Source organism: Lepidothrix coronata, unplaced genomic scaffold, assembly GCF_001604755.1.
Source record: "Lepidothrix coronata isolate B3197 unplaced genomic scaffold, Lepidothrix_coronata-1.0 Scaffold129, whole genome shotgun sequence".
Lineage (NCBI taxonomy): Eukaryota > Metazoa > Chordata > Aves > Passeriformes > Pipridae > Lepidothrix > Lepidothrix coronata.
The window spans coordinates 164,861-181,670 of record NW_016690309.1 but is presented as its reverse complement, the minus strand read 5'-3'; the positions used below and the strand labels follow the sequence as shown (position 1 = coordinate 181,670).

Here is a 16,810-nt window from a genome sequence, read left to right as displayed (position 1 = left end):
GCACCTTGATAGAGATAAGACTAATTATTAGATCCTCACCTTTAGACTCCCTGCAGTTACTCAGTGCACAGTTTACTTTATCTATCATTTTCTACTCTAGCCTTACAGTTTACTTTGGGGAGATTATATTCTTGCTGCTACTGGAAGGATTTGGCTACCAGCAAAGAACATGGTTTTGAACTCCATGGGATGTTACTGATGTGTAAATCGTCCTATATCTTCCAAATAGTGGCCACTCCATCACTTTTCACAATATACCTCACCTTAAGATTGGGAAATAATTAGTGATTTTGGGTGATCAGCTTCAGCAACCTTCAGAGGGACCCAAAATCTTCAGAAATTTCTGTTATGGAAGATTGCATCTTCTAAAATCACATTTCCCTACGTTTTGAAAATGTAAGTCTTGCATCAATATTCATAATAGACCCAAGCTCAGCACTACTTAATTAAAGAATACCTTTATGGAAAGTAATTTACATGCACAGTTAGGTGCATTTTATAACCTCTTTGAAATGAATGTGTAGAGCCTAATGTTAGCAAAAAGGCAAAAGTTACCAACCAGAAGCATTTGAAACTGGGGATGAGCATGTTGGTCTCCTGCTACTGGCACTGGATTTCCTTGTTGGAGGTGTGAAGGATCAGTACTGAAGAAGAACTGAAGAACACTTCAGACGTTCTGTAACATTTCTGTTCTCTCCAGATCTATGTGAAGTTGGAATATTTGTGCACTTATGTTGATTTACCTCCACATTAATGTCAGTGAACTGACTCTTCCACAAAGATAGAAGACACATTTTCTTACTGGCCTAGAGAGAAAATGATTCTCTGGTGTTTATTCTGATGAATTTAAAGATATTTCACACACATTTCCCCAAATTCTCTGCTTGTATGCACTGGCACAGCATCACTCTATTCAAAGCAAGCATATACGTTTATGTGGCTTTGGTGAACTACAAATGGTTTGTTCCCAGTTCCTGAGTAACCAAGAGAGGGAAAGTTTTCCCAAGGTTTGGAGTGTAGCTCTCCTACAGGGTGCACGCTCTGGGTGAGTCGGCCCCAGCCTGTGAGGTGTGTGTGTATCCTAAAGGAGATGGGCTGGAGCTAGTGTGCTCTTCTGGTTCAGCTAAAGAAGGGGAGGAGGAGAGGGCTTGGTGAAGAAGGAAAGCTCTGAGCACTGCCAGCAGTCTTGAGGGCGGTTCGGTTCAGAAAGTTCAAAACTGCTTAAAGGAACAGTGCAAATATTTCCCATCCTTTCCTATGAAATGACATGGTTTGTTTGCTGTTACTTGTTCGTCTGCTCTGCGTGGTGTGTCACATTTATCAATGAAACAGACTGTAGGGGGTAACGGTACTTAAATGTTTATTTTATGATGTTTTGGCTTTTACTCTGTTTATTCTGCGTTTTCTGGCTAAATTCACACTCAGATAGCTTTTTCTTCTGCTGTTACAGCACATCTGTCTCAGGCTGCCCTTAAAAAGACAAAGCAGTGATCTGGCAAAATGAACTCAAAACACACAAGGAGGAACCATTGGAGACTAACCTGCAAGGTGTTCAGGTATTTGCACTTTCATATCCTACACCAGCAATTGGTACACATGTGGTGTGCCCTGCAGTTCCTGCACTGCAAGGAAAATGTTATTGTTAACTCATGCAAAGTGATGAGAAAATGCTGTAAAAAAATAAAAAGTCAGGGCAAGGATGAAAGTTGTTTAGTGAGAATGCCCCCTGCAACTTAAAGAGGGAGCCAGGTTTGAAAAGGTGCCGTGGCTGTTGTAGCTCCAGGTTCAACACACATGGATGCTGCTGAAGGTTCCCTCCCGTGTGCTACTCCCCAGAGCACCGATGGCCATCTGGGCAGTGGGGGGCAAAGAGGTTTCTTCTCTGGCACGCACTGGAGCAAAGGGAGCAGTCTCTCCTCTGCTGATGGGCTAAGGCACTACAGAAGTCCCAGTGACCTCAAGCACTGAGTCCTGGGTTAGGCTTACAGTGCAGGCATTTTGGTTCCCAGGGATGCCAGGACATCCCATGTACCACTTGCCAGGCCTCAAGGATTTTAGAGAGCTTTAAGTGGTGTGTATGTCCTGCATACAGCTGAGAGAAGACCAGATGTTTACAGTTCTCCCCAGTGCCAAAATGAGACTTTCTAGTTGGACAGCAGGAACAATCCAGATTATAGGGAAATAGATTTTTGTTTTAGGGGTATGTAGAGGAAAACGTAGCAAGGCCTGTTGACCCTGTGTTCTGTGTCTCTGGAGGAAGGAGAACACTTGGGTGATTCCCTTTCCACACTCCTCGTGAGCGGGTGGTGACAGACGTGCTGTGGATGTGCAAAGTGACAACAGCAACAAGGAATTCCGTACGTGTCTGTATGATGATGTAAGTGTTGGCTGTACACAGCTTGGTCCCTTTGCAGCTGATCAGCTGGGGAGGCAAATGGGCTACTGAGGGGCATAAAGGTGAGAGTTGTGCTTGCAGAGTCCCTCAGTCAGTACCAGGGCAGAGAAAAACTTTTACTGGGACAGTCATTGCAATGTTATCTCATTGCAGTGATTAAGCTGTTGCAATTAACATTGCAAACTGTTGTTCATGAATTAAGTATTTTAAACAAACCCACAAAAGGTACTTCCTAAGGGTTTATATTTCATGGTTATGTCACTGACATGTGACAAATCACTTTCCTTAAATGCTACACCATATGTGACTGGCTGAAAAGCAAATATGAGTAAACAGCAAAGTCACTCTGAATATTATTTTAATTCCTGAGCTTACACAGTGTATCAGCTTCCAGATATTTATTCAAGTTGATATTTTATTATGTGTGCATTCCCGTGGTTTTGGCAGTGCGCTCACAGACAGTGTTGATGTACTCTTTCAGATTCTGCTACCAAAATGTTCCTGTGACTTCATGCAGTTTGCTTCATCTGAGTGAACCTCAGATAAGTCATGCAAAATTTGTATTAAATCCCGGAGCACCAGGTTTTGCTGCACATAATGCAGATGTAACACGTGGCACCAGCGACTGATGGTGTAGCACTGTTAGTACTTTTCAGTGTTTTGTCTTCAGTGGCTTTTTTTTTTTTTTTACCAACATTGGACCTCCAGTGCAAGTAGTTGCTCACAGTGGCATCCCAAAAAGTAAAGTCCAGTGGTGAAAATTCTTGTTTTTTCCTTCTAAGTGTTTTTGAATCTTGGGTCAGATCGTTTGCCTTCAGAACATCCTCAGTCTCACTTTGGAGCTACAGTATTCTTTGGAAGAACAGGAAACTGCTGTCAGAATCTCCTCATGTAGATTTAGGAAAGGTTTCTGTTCAACTTTGATGAGTGATACTGCTTTCCTGTAAGAAGATTAATTGTATCTAAGGCATTTACACTTTCAAGCCTTTTGAAAATAAGTACACTCTAGATTAAGAAGTGGTTTTCTACCCAGTTACGTAGTTCCTTCAGAAGAGTTAACACTCAAGGAGAGGAGAAATGAGCCTTGTGTGAATTTTATTGACAATAGATAGGAAGAATAGTGCCTGAGAACATTCTATAACCTGAAATTATGAACTAATTCTGTACCCAAAGGTGGTGGGCAAACAAACATCCCATATTTTAGATACGAGTTACTGACCTTGATGTTCTCAAAACTCATCGTTTTGAGGAAGATAGACTTTACTTTGAATTTCAGGTTGGGATCGGTCCTCAAAATAAGAAAACTCTAGAAGTCAAATTTTCCTCTTAGAAATTTCAGACGATATGTGGTTTGAGAAACTGTGAGTAACAAGCTATTTTAGAAAGGAAGGTTTTTTTCCTTCTTAGGGAAAAAATTGCACTTAATGCTTGTTGCAAACCTTTCATGTTTCTAACACAACCTGATACACTGTTTTTTAAATAAATTATAATTGTAATATAACAAAGCTGCTTACAAGTGTTGCTGTATTTGAGATGCAGATTTTAATTTGGCTTGGTTTTCATAGAAGGAATACTTCCATTTCACAAATTTTGTTTAACTTTGGGACTTGAAAAATTTGAAATCAGTATATTACCACAGTTGGTATTTCTAGAAGATGATGGCGTTTTAAAAGGAATTTTTCCTAATTGGAAAAATTTGCAAAACTCTCAGAACCATGGTCCTTCTCGTTCCAAAACACTCTGCATTGAGCATAGGAAGAATTAGTATCAAAAACCCAATAGAGAATGTGATGTTTACTGGGTCTGGTAACCAAGGCAATGGCTCCAGAAAGTGCAGGAGTGCCTGTTCCTTGATTTGAACATCCATTCTGCCCTGAGTGGTGACTGGGATGTCTGCTTAAGTTGATGGTGAAGTCTGGATGCCTTTGTTTCAAAACTACAGCTTTGCACCTGTTACACAGCCCAGGCATGAGCAGTTCCTGTTGCAAAATGAACAGTGGTGGTGGTTTGAGTGTCAGCTGTAAAATCTAAGTGCAATGAAGATACTGCAAGGGAATAAAAAAAAGTTATTGACAGCCTTCATTTTGGAAGCTCCTGAACTTGTATTCTGTAAGTTTGCTTTCCTTGATAATGTTCAAAAATAGGAATTGGGGTTTTTTTTTTCCTTTTTTTTAATTTTTTTTCAGGAGACAGGGCATTCATGGGACCTAAGTTGCATGTATTGAACAGTAATGTGGAGAGGGAAGAGGGTTTCAAATGTGAATTAACTCTGAGTTATAGTGACTCATAACTGACAACAAAACACCCAAGAAGAGACATGAGACAGGATGAGATGAAATGAGACAAGCCATGAAAGAAGGGACAGATTTATGAGTTATTGGCCCACGGATGGAATGAGAAGATATACGAGTGGAGAATGAGATCACCACTCAGAGCTGTGCTGGGGGAAAGGAGGGGGCTCACAGGACACATCCCAGTAACCTCTTGTGGATAGTAGGAGGGTTGATTTAAGCCACAGGAAAATCAGTATTAGTATGATATAAAGATGGGTTAAATCCCAAACCTCAGAGGGGCCTGATTTTTCTCCCCTTGCACTTCAAAACACAAAGAAAACAACAGTCAGGCCGACCCCGAACCTCCAACAGTACGTGGAGACTTTGCTCCGTGATGGTAATCCCACCTAGCTAAAATCACACCAGCATGCTTTCAATTTTGGAAATGCAAGGCAGTTTTCAGCAGTTTAAAGAAGTTGCTGCATTGCTTAAAATAAAGACAGGAGGCAGAATTTTCACCTTCAACCTAAACAATGCAGCAATTTTCTGAAAATGTTAAAATCTGGCTTTCAGATTTCAAAGCTGAAAGCATGTTTCCAAGTAACTGCATCCTCTGTGCTACCAAGCCATCGCTTGTGGATTATAAATGGTGGAATTGATTGCCAAGTCTGTTTTGGGGAAATTTCAGTTGACAAAATTATAATCCATCTCAAGAATCAGTATCTTAAAATTTCTACCTAAATGATGAAAATAAGCCCTTGGTTGCTCACAAAGCACGTACAGATCTGTGAAGTTTGTGTTACTGTAGTTGCAGCCCCTGCCCCTTCTCTAATTTTGTTCTCGTATCCTGTGCAAAGAGATTGGGAGGATCTGCTTGCAGAAATGCACAGGAGTCTGTTGGTTAGCTGAGTCTGCAGAATCAATTGGCAGCCTCGTGAGGAAAACTTTTCTGGTGGAGTTTCTTCTTACGTCTGATTCTGACAGGAATAGATAGGAATTCGGAAGAAACACAGGAGTGTTTCTCACAGATTTGATCACTTTTGCTCTGTGACTTGACTTAGGGGTCATCTGTGCGAGTGGTCAGATTGAGTTAAAAGTCGTTAAACTTGGTGACCGATTGGTAGAACTGGAGGTAATCAGTAGAGCAGTTTTGCTTTGGTCAAGCCTCGGTGTGTAATATTTTACCTTTTGTTTAGCTCTCGCTGCCCTCACCCAGCACCAGCGGGCGAGGAGTGGCAGTTCCTGTGGGAAGAGCTGGGACCCGGCACCGTGAGGGTGGTGTGTGAGTCCTGCAGCGGGTGGGCCGTGGGGCGGCTCTGCTGGCCCTGCCCTCGGCCCTGTGAGGTGTGTGAGAGCCGGGCAGTGTGTGCCTGGTGTGGGCTCGGTGAGCTCTCGGTGTCCCCAGGCACACCCAGCCGGGAGCTGAGGGGTCTCTGTGCCGGGCCGGGCAGGCCCCATGGCCCCTCAGCCCTCAGAGGAGTTCCTGAGGGAACACTGCCCTTCTGTGTGCTTGGAAACGGCCTCGTGCTGCCTGGAGATGGAAGGGTGCTTTATGGAATCTGACAGCTAAGCTGGAACAGGATTACTGAGGTTGTATTTTTGAAATATAATTCACTTTTTGACGTTAGATTAGCGTGGTAGATAGAGCACAGTTAAGTAATTCAGGACCAGGCCGCCACCGTGTAAATGAAATAACTACCACCCTAAAAGGTCTGTGCTTCAGGAGAAATTGAGTCTTAGCAGCCATATCAGTTATAAGTGTGGGCATATTTGGTAACAGCAGACAAACTCCTGATGGGTTCCAGTTCCTGAAGCATTTAAGCATGTATTTAACTCCACTGTGCATTTCAGACTCACTGTGTGCTGGGGTCCTGAGTCTGCGTGTTACTCTGGAAGTACCTCTGTTTCTAAAGTTTAATGCTGCTGCAACACTTACAGTGGAGGTTTTTATTTGCTCGATAAACACCATCCACTTTTGACTTCACTGTTCTGTGTTGGATGTTGTTCATTTTGGGTAGAACACCGATTCTAATTGGGAGCTTATTGAGATCAATGTGTTCCCGTATTTTTCAGCTTTCCAGTGATAAGAGGGATGAGTCGTAGACAAAAGTGGGAAGAGAGAGTATGTGCATGAAAACCCCTGACATTTAAAGAAGATAGAAAGTCCATAAATAGTCTGTTAATTGTTGAGACACCATATTGATCTCCTTAGGGTGGGCTAATAAATATTTAAGTGCTACTTAAATAGACAAAGGAGATTGGAAAGACTTTAAGAGTTAAATTGTCAAATTTTCCACCTTCCAAGACTTGGATGGTGCCTTTTCTTTCCTGGTAAAACTAGTATTCTATGAACGCACCTGTGGCTAAGGAGTTGGGACATGGCCGTGTGCTTAAGGTGAGGCTGTTCTTAAACTCTTTCGGTCTTAACAGTAGGACAGGAATCGTGTTCTAGAGATCGCAGGGGGCCTCTGCCTGTCCCGGGATCCACAGGTCCTGGGATGGAAGGAGCAAGCAGATTTCTCTGTCCTGCAGAATGGGAACAGCACAGAGCTGGAAATTAGTAACTTGCAATGGCCTGAGCTGCTCTTTCCTCAGACATGGTTGCCCTTTTGAAGCATCTTCTATGAAATAAAAACACACTGAGAGCTTCAAATGGAAAACAATGGAAAGAGAAAAGTATTAAAATAACTATTTACTCACCAAGTTTTGTAGACTGATAAGATTACTCCTGTAAAACCAAATGACCAGCCAAAGAAACATGTAAGATCATGATATTGAGAGACTGATTTTAACTAAATCACTGTAGAGTCTTGCTGCTTGTGGGAGTTTTTCCTTACTAGATTTCATTTTGAGAAGGTTTCTTAATGCAAACAGACTTTGCACATTTTAGTCCCCTGAAACTGAGCTGTCTTAAATGACAAATCTTATTTTTGACAAGATATTATAGTAAATATGATGTATAACATTGCATTACATAACAGTGGTATTCCTAAATGAGTCTTATGGTAGAGTTCCAGGTTAAAATTCAAGACAAGCCCTGTATAGTACAGTATTTGATCCACGTATATCCTAAATTCCTTATGGAAAGATAAAGCTTGGGAGAAGACAAATACACCTTTTTTTTTTCTAATATGACATAATGGGGCACTGAAAGATCAGGGTCACCATGTCAAAAATTGTGAAGTCCTATTTAAACTGCAGGACAGAAGGCTGGACTCAGACCTGCTCAGCTGTACTGGCCCTGAGGCTGAGAACGGGGGCAGGAACTCGCTGATGCTGTGCTCGCTTGTCAGTCTGACCTAGTGGTGTCGCTGCGCTGGAACACAAGAGAAGCTGTTTGGAAAATCTGTGTCAGTGCAGGAGAAAAACCTGGATGCTTGCATTTAACCCAGTGCCAAACAACACACGTTTCTGAGTTTTCATGAGTTCTCTCAGTAGGCAGACAGTAAAGGAGAAGTGTCGAGTGTATACCCGGGGTTTGGACTGATACAGTAGGAGTGTCTTAGCACAGAATACTGGAGTAATTCTGTCTGCTCATTTTCGTTGTTGAAGCTGTTTGCTGCATTTCAGACAGGTTAAAATAGACTGTTTTTCTGACTCTTGGGACTGACATTCAGCTTGCCAATTATGTCCTATTAAAGGCTCTGTCAGGTTTGAAAATCAGAAGTGTTCGAATAAAAATAGTGTCTGGAGAGGGAGGCACAACATGCTTTCGTTTTCTAGCCTGTTAATACCTGAAGAGTGGGAAGGGAGGGACGGTTTACTACAGGACTGGGGGCTACTTTAGTCCTTTCTTTAACTGAAAAGGGGGAAAAGTGTTTATTTGTTAGGGAACAGCCTGTATGTGTATGTACACAGAATAGCGATTGATTTGCAGATGGTACTGGCAGACAGGTGTGCATTTCACACCCTTGGAGGAGAATTTGCAGGGATTCTGTTTCCCTTTGTGGAGGTAATTAAGCCACACAACAGCTGTCTGGCAAACATTAGCACTCCACTGCCTGGTCCCAGGAGAGCAGAGGCAAGGCAGGAATGATGTGACCAAGAGACTGGCAGGACTGGGGTGAGAATCAAATCTGAACCAAGCCCTTCGTGGTTAAGTGAGGCACGTTGTGGCTGACAAGGATGGACTCTATGGGGTTATACTTCCAACACCTCATACAGCTGCTACACAAATCATGGAATCCTTTAGGTTGGAAAAAGCCTCTAGGATTATCAAGTCCAACTGTCAAATGCAGAAAAGAAAGTAATTTTATGTGTCAAGACAAAAGATACAGCTGTGCTAAATGCTCCACAAACACATAATAAGAGGAATTCTCTTTGTGACCCTGCTCAGTCTGTCTAAAAGAGAAGGAAGTCTCTTCTAAATTTCTTGAAAACCATACAGCAAGGTAAGCCCTGCCCCAGCTGAGCAAGATTTAGGCATGTCTCTTGATTTTCTTGTTGAATCAAGACCATGGATTAGTTAAAGAGGACACCTTTCAATTAATGCCATTTCTCACAATGCAATGTACATTGCATTGTTTCACAGAATCATTTAGGTTAGAAGCACAAGCTCCTAAAACCACATGGTTTGTACAGTATCCTCCTGATCTATAAATAAGCAATCTATGACCTTTGTACTCTGGAAACCTGTTAAAGACCCTGGCAGCACATCACACAATATCTTAATATAACTTCCCAGCTCTTTGTGGGAGTCTGCCTCCGTGTCACCAAGAAATGGAGCTGGAGGTGACAGTTCAGGTTGTGCCACCTCCTTCCGGAACCAGTTCAGTCCTGCAGCCAGTGCTGTGTCTTACTGGGCATTTATAGCTTGGGGAGTCAGTTCCATTGCAAACAGTCCTGGGCACAGTGCAGACGGACACAGAGTCCAGGCAAAGGTACAGCTCTGCTACTGCATTAAGGTACTGAGATTAAATGTGTGTTTACCAGGTTTCTGTTTCAGTGAAAATTATAATAATGAATGCCATTAAGTACAGTTCAGTAAAGATGCAATTTAGAATGTTAAAATATTTATGTGAGCTCTAAAATGCCACCCTAAGTAGCTGTTATATTAAAATTGCATATTAAAACAAAATACTTAGTGTCAGTTACTTCATTTTGATTACTGAAAATATTTTGCAGTTGTTTTTCAGTTTTCTCATTTTTCTCTCCTTAGATAAATGAACTTAGAATTTTAATGAAGTTATGCTTAGAACCTTCAATACTTGAACTTCTATATGCTTTGATAATTAAAACAAAAAGCAAAATAAAATTAAAAAGTGTAGAACGCAGGCATAGTGTTTCCACAGAGCCAGAATGTTTTCAGTTTTCTTACATGTCACACTATTCTGGAGCATGGCATTAATATTTGAAGCAAATACGTGTTCAACTATAGGAAGGCTTTCTTAAGTCTTTTCCTTGGGTGTCAGGGCTCCAGTGAGCTGTTTAACCCAGGAGTGTGACAGGAGGACTCTTCCAGTGACACTTGCTGAAATAATATTTGTTAGAGTGCACGTGGTAAGGCAGCCACTTGATTCAAGAAGTCTAGAAAATGCAGTGGTACTTCAGGTGAAAGTGGTGTATTCCAATGGCAAAGATTGGGATCTTTTTGTAAAAAGAAATTCTATTCATTTTAGACAGAACTTCTGATTTTTAGGGTTATACTTGCATTTGTGGTGTGTATTAGTACATAATTTAGTTTACATATTTCATCTACATCCTTGTAGCTCGATGCAGATCTGTCAGTGTCTAGTTAAGTGTCTACTCCGAGGATATTTTTATCAGTGATTACACAAAGGAAATTGAAACTAAAGACTTCCTCTTAGACTTGGCGGTTCATCCACTGTTCTGCTCTTGAATTAATGAATGCTCAGTGCAACACTGCAAATGAAAAATGAGCTGCTGTTGAAAGGGAAATCCAGGTATGTTTTATGGATCATTTGCTTTTCTTGCCTCCTTGTGACTGCACAAGCACTGCGTTTTGGGGAGAGTAAGTTCTAAGGCATCTGTCAGAACCAGGACAGAGATTTGGTTTAGTCACTGGTCTCCATGCAAATGGGTTTCTCTTGCCTTTCCTCCTTTCCTGCTGCTCAAGGTGAAAATGGTTTTTGGAGTCCCAGAGATTGTGGCCCCAGTTACATGAGTATGTGTTGTGAGAATTAGTAGTGCCAGTGGAACTCAGGGTTGATAAATGCTACTATTATTTTACAATTAGATATTAAATGTTACCTGTATCACCCTCTCAGGAAAACACGCTGCACTTCCAGGGAAGAAACACATAACGTGACATGAAGGAAATGAGAACATGTTTAAATGGAGTGTCTCCAGGATAGTCAAGGGAGAGATTGAACTGGAATTCAGCTGAAGTCTTCTGTAGGTACACGCACTGGTGAAGAATTAACAGAATGGGAGAGCCAAAGGGATATGCTTAGCTTGCTGCTTTCCCCCCCAGGAAAGTCTGATGCATGTTTCTAGTGTCATTGAGCCCTCTTTTGGTTTGCTTTTAGTTTATGGAAGAAAATAATCCAAGGCTTCTTTTGTTTTTCCTGCTGTTGTTGGACAAGGTTTCTTTCAGCAATGTCAAACCAGTTGACTTGAGATAGAAAACAGTGATAAACAAACAAACCCAGAAATGCTTTTTCTGTGTTTGTTCCCCACTAATTTTTAGTGTGCTGATATGCTCAGTGATTATTTATAACTGTATGAAAACTGTGTCTGTCTGCATGAGTACAGAGAGACACGCCTGGTTTAGTTGTGCATATGAAGAAAGGGAACTGCATAAAATATTTTTCATTCCTCTTGTTAATTCTCAACTGAAATCCATTGAACATTGTTATTCTTTTGCTGGTAATGCACAGACAAAAGAGCAGACTGTCACCAAGAAAATTCCTTAATTCATATTTGAGAGGATAAAAATGTGGAACGTGTTATTTATTTTATGGATATGTATGTGCATAGTTAAATGTGTTATAATGGGCCAAGGAAAGCAGAAAGGAATCTTTAGTGCACAGATGGCATGGGAAGGAGAGAACCAAGACGGAGCTGACTTGGAGATTTGAGGAAGAGGAAGGGATTGTCGGTGCAAAGGATCAGGCTCCTATTGGGTTCTCAGTACTGGTGGCATAAAACTTTGATTTCCTTATAGAAGCAGAGCAGTTCGAAGTGATAGGTTTGACGGTGGAAGCTGAGTATTGATTTTCTTTTTAATGTATTATTTATAATTTAAGAAGTTGTTATTTACTGTATTTTATTTTATTTTACCTTGTCTTTTAAAACTAGTATTTATTATTTAAAATAATAGAATGAGGTTTGGAATACAGATTTACACAAATATGTATATATACATCCATTGTAGAAAAAAATGTATGAAGAGAAGAAAATGGATTTAGATCAGTTCAATTTGACATTGTATGTGTAAGAAGACTTGGGAACCTAATCTGTACTGATGACAGGAAAGATAATTTTGGGGAGTGAAATGTTATGACCCACCCCAAAGGTGAGGGTAAGTGAGATCCCATGGGGCAGTTGAGAGTGAAAAGGCACTGAATGACCGGTGTTTTCATATATATATATATACATATATATACATATATATATATATGTATATGGCAGGTTTATTTTAGAACAATTTGGTTGCAGTGGAAAGGGGGTGTGTAGCTGTTTTGGTTATTATCTGTAGAAATACAGGAATATAAAAGTATAAAGATACTGCTTCAGGAAACGTATAAGGAAAAGACAGAAGGTGGAAGAAAGGATAAGCCTACTGAGGCACACACACATCTCGTTGTGTGATTCTTTCATTGATCTGTGCATTCTCAGTGCAATGCTTTGAGGAATACCAGGTACCAGCCTGCTCAGTACCTGAAAGCTGCATCAGGAATTATACCTGAGAACTCATCCTCTTGGTTTGCTCCCTTTGACTTGAAGGATAGAACCAGGCAAATTTTCAATGATTTTAATATGTTTTAAGCTATATCAGAACATGTTTTTTCTGATGTTTTGCTGAGTAATTGGACCAGCTACTATTTAAGAGTATCTTATTGATACTACTTTATGACATTACGAATGCTGGAATATAAGGGAGGTTACATTTTGTTGCTCTGTTGTTAAGGAATTTTGGAATTCTTTAGGTTGGAAAAGACCCCTAAGATCATCCAGTGGAACTGTTAACCAAACACTGCCGAGGCTACCACTGAAACACATCCCCAAGTACCACATCTACACACCTTTAAATCCTTTCAGTGCCCTGGGCAGCCTGTTCCAATGCTTGGCAATCCTTCCAGTGAAGAAATTGTTCCTTGTATCCAACCTGAACCTCTCCTGGCACAGCTCGAGGCCGTTTGCTCTTGTCCTGTCACTTCTTGCTTGGGAGAAGAGACCAACCCCCATCTGGCTACTAAAGCCCCCTCAGAACCCCTTTGGAAGGAACTCTGCCTTGGGCAAGGGGAGAGCAGATGTGAAGAGCACAGTAGCTGCTGTTGGCTGGAGCCTGTTAAAAAGCTGGTGCTTCCTTACTGACAGGGCAGTCGGTACTTCAGGAAGCTCTAAAAGCAATAAAGCAGAGTTCAGATTCCATCATGGGTGTGCTTCCCTTCTGAATTAGAAGATATTTTACCAGTGACAATTTGCAACCTTTTTCAGGTATTGGGTACTTGTGATATCAGACCTGAGGGTGACAGAGAAGACCATGGTTATCATGTGTCCGGCTTAATAAGGGCAGTTCTAGTTTCTTGAAGCTAAAACTACTTTCTGAACAACTTTCTAGCAGAGGAAGATGGTGTATCTTTGCTTATGTTGCTGGGATGCTTGCAGTAGTTACAGATACATTATTACATCCACAATGAGACTTTGCAGATTTTTGTCATCTCAAATGCACTCAATAACTGTGGTATAGCTTTGAACAGTCCTGAGGGGCAATTTGGGATTGTTGCCAGATAACAAAGCACAGTGTAATAAAACCCTGAAGTTTGACAGTGCTTGTGTTTGTTGATGTATGGAGATTAAAAGTAATTCTGAACAAAATTTTGTTCTTTATTTCAGATTCACTGATAACATGGAAACCAGAGTCTGTTAACCACTGGCTGTTCCAGATACGATGTCAAAGCCAACAAGGAGAGTTGAAGTAGTGTGACTCAAAAAAAGTATTTTGGTAAGTCACCTAATATGCATTAAGAAGTTGAGAAAGTGATATTTTTTTCTGTTTGTAGCTCAAATGTACTTTTAAGAAACGTTACTAAAAACACAGTAGGCTGTTGACATTTTGGGAAGTGTTTATTCCTTCAGAAGGCTAGCAGACCAAACCCACTACCTCCCTTCAGGTATGCTCAGTTAGAACACCCTCCCACAGCCCAAACTCATGGAACACTCCACAGTCCCTCGGCGTGGCATTCTGGCTTTGCTCAAGTGTAGCACAGTGCTCTTCCTATCTGTGCCACTTCCACTTTCTTTCAGAGTTAATTATTCACTACTTTCTTGGTAAGCATCCCCTCAGCATGTCAGGAGGAATAGTCTCATGTTCAGGCTCCACTGAAGAACATCATGTGTTTGAGGAGTCTGGCATTGCTTTCCATATGTATTGATTGCAGCAGAATTTAAACAGAACAGGTCCCAAAACACAGATATAATTGTTGTGTATTCACTATCTAAATATGCATTACAGATTTTAATCTCCTTCCTGAACCCTTAAAAGCTGGTTTTTTAGTGTGGTAACCACATGGCTGTATACTGTTAGTTCTGAACTGTGCTGGTGCTGTCATTTACCTGTGTGGCTCTTACGTACCTCGAGGACTCTCTAGTTGGCGAGTGCAGCTCACAGCGTTGCCTGGCTTTGTTAAAGCCTGCTAACGTGTTTACATGGGACACAGAGGTTACACAGTTTCCACTCACACCAGTCCTAGTTCTGATCTCTTTTTGCTTTCTTGCCTTAATGTGTGTTACAGAATATCTGTGCAGGTGATAAAAATAAAAAGCTGTGTAGCTCTTCAGTGTCGCTGGAAAGTAGGACACAGGTGTGTACCCTACTCAGGTGAGGCTGCATAGGAACGGGTAGATATCACCCAAAGGTAAATTGCACTTGCATCTAAAAGAAAATTTCTGAAGAGAAAATTATTTTATATTGTCACAGGCTCCTGTCCCATTTTTAGAAACATATTTGAGAAACAAATCTGAGAAATATAACTGAAATGGCAGTGTATCCTCACTGCAGTACCTGGGTGTGAGACGGAGTGTGCCCTTTTTGAGCAAACTAACAGTCTTGGAGTAACTTGAATAAATTTTTCCTTATTTTTCCACTCCTAGAACTCTTGTATATACCTCCCCATCCCCTCTTTTCTCCCCAGAGTTTCTTATAATCTGCTATTCAAGAACTGCCGCACTTCCCTTGTATTCTGTATCCCACTTTGGCCCAAGTAATAAGTACAGACTAGAGACGTTCCCTTAATCATTATATCCGTCTACTGACGTCTTCATAAGGAGCAGATAATGTCCAGTGTTGTACCATGGTAAGGCATGGAAGTGTCTTCCTTTGGCCTTCTTGATATTGTTCCAGCCAAACTGTTCCACTTCTCACTGACATAACATGTCCTCTGGACTGGTGTGCACGTGCTGTTCTCTGCCTGTACGTGCTTTTGGGATTCCCACAGTCTCAGTGTATTTCTCATGGTACTTGCATGAGAAAAAGACATCTGAGAAATGGCTCCAAATGCATTTCTCTTCTGCAGAGGCAGAGCCTGGGGCAGGGTTGGAAGCAGCTGTAACCTTGCCTCAGCAAGGTGCAGTGCAGCTCCTTTTCTGTAGGCGTGCTATCCCAGCACAGTTAACTGGGCAACTCCTGATGCAAGGTATTAGTATTTTATTATCATGATTTCTTCTGACACCCACACATGAGCATTCACGTTGCCAGTGCATCAGAAAAGGTCATAGTTACTTAAATAAATAACATTGGTATTTTGCAAATGACCAATTAAGTTATGAAAGAAGCCTCTTTTCATATAGCTGCTGGCTTTGATCCTTCTTTGCATTTATTAAGAATTAAGGCTCCGGAGTGAATTCCTGGTGTCAGTCACAGAGTTCAGCTCTGCTGTGCTGACATGTCACGGGACCTCCTGACCAGGACCAGGGCAGCCTTTGGGCTGGTGACAGTGGGTTCTCTTCCCTAGGGTGGAATTCCTCCGTTGGCTTTGCTCCCGTCTTTTCCCACACCATCTCTTTGGCACTGGTTTCCTCTGGTTCCTGGCACAAAAGTCTGTGGTTGCAGTGTGATGTATGCCCTCTGCAGTGTGGGATTGCTGTCTTGAGTGGGGTTTCCAAGGCTCTTGAAACATTTGCTGCCTTCCCTGCACCTCCTCGTTCATCTTTCCAAGTCCGAAAACTGCCTGCACGAAATGTTTGGCCTGACGTAGGTGGCACTGCATGTCACCACAGACAGGGGAGAGGTCAGCCTAGCCTCTGACACTGGGGGGGAATGTCCCTTTATATTGCAGTTTATCAGAAGGCGTTCTGGGAGTTAAAGAATAATTCTTGTGAAATTTGGAATTATGTTCATTTTTTAAAATAACATGAGTTAACATTTTCTGTGAAGTTCTTTTTTGACTACAGACTGAACAAGGAAGGAAACAAAATATTTGAGTTCTCTCTAAAGCAGCTACTTTCTCTATGCCTTTTTCTTTCCTCTGTTTAATTCCCAGTACCTCAGAGACACCGTTTCCTCCCTTGGCAGGTACTGTGACCTTAAAAATAGCCAGCTCCAAAATAAACACAGAAAACCCCCATTTCAGTTGTTTCAAATACATTGTAAGTAACCAAACCCACATCCATGCTAAAGCTGAAATTCACAATCTGTTGGAGCTGCACCAAAAGGGGGCTGTTGCTGCTCGGAGGGTTAGCATTCCTTGTGTTGTGTTCACACTGCCTCTGTCACCAAAGACGTTGGTTACAGCTCAGAATGCCATTTGTGAGTAATTTGTCACTACTTCTACCACTCTTGCAAAATGTTTAGAGGGGACACTTTGTTTGGATGAGGGCCAAGCAGGGCACCAGACACCTAAGGAGGTGGTGATCCCAGGATGCTTCCATGGAGGGACATCCCAGCTGCCTGGGCCAGCTGGAAGGGGTGGTTATTTATCAAACAGAAAGCTCATTCTGTCACTTCTGGTTGTAGGAG

General features: G+C 41.6%; 2 long non-coding RNA genes across 2 annotated transcripts in view; one reads left to right on the top strand and one right to left on the bottom strand.

Moving 5' to 3' along the window:
- LOC108503026 overlaps positions 1–16,810 on the top strand; it is a 161,675-nt gene that overhangs the window by 114,645 nt on the left and 30,220 nt on the right. Inside the window, exons 8-9 of the long non-coding RNA XR_001876698.1 lie at positions 1,451–1,556; positions 13,690–13,798. This is a non-coding gene — a long non-coding RNA (uncharacterized LOC108503026). The remainder of the gene's footprint in view (positions 1–1,450; positions 1,557–13,689; positions 13,799–16,810) is intronic.
- Positions 2,737–6,159, bottom strand: LOC108503028. Its single transcript, XR_001876700.1, has 2 exons — positions 5,854–6,159; positions 2,737–3,336 (listed from the first exon to the last, which is right to left on the bottom strand). It is a non-coding gene; the product is annotated as an uncharacterized LOC108503028 (long non-coding RNA).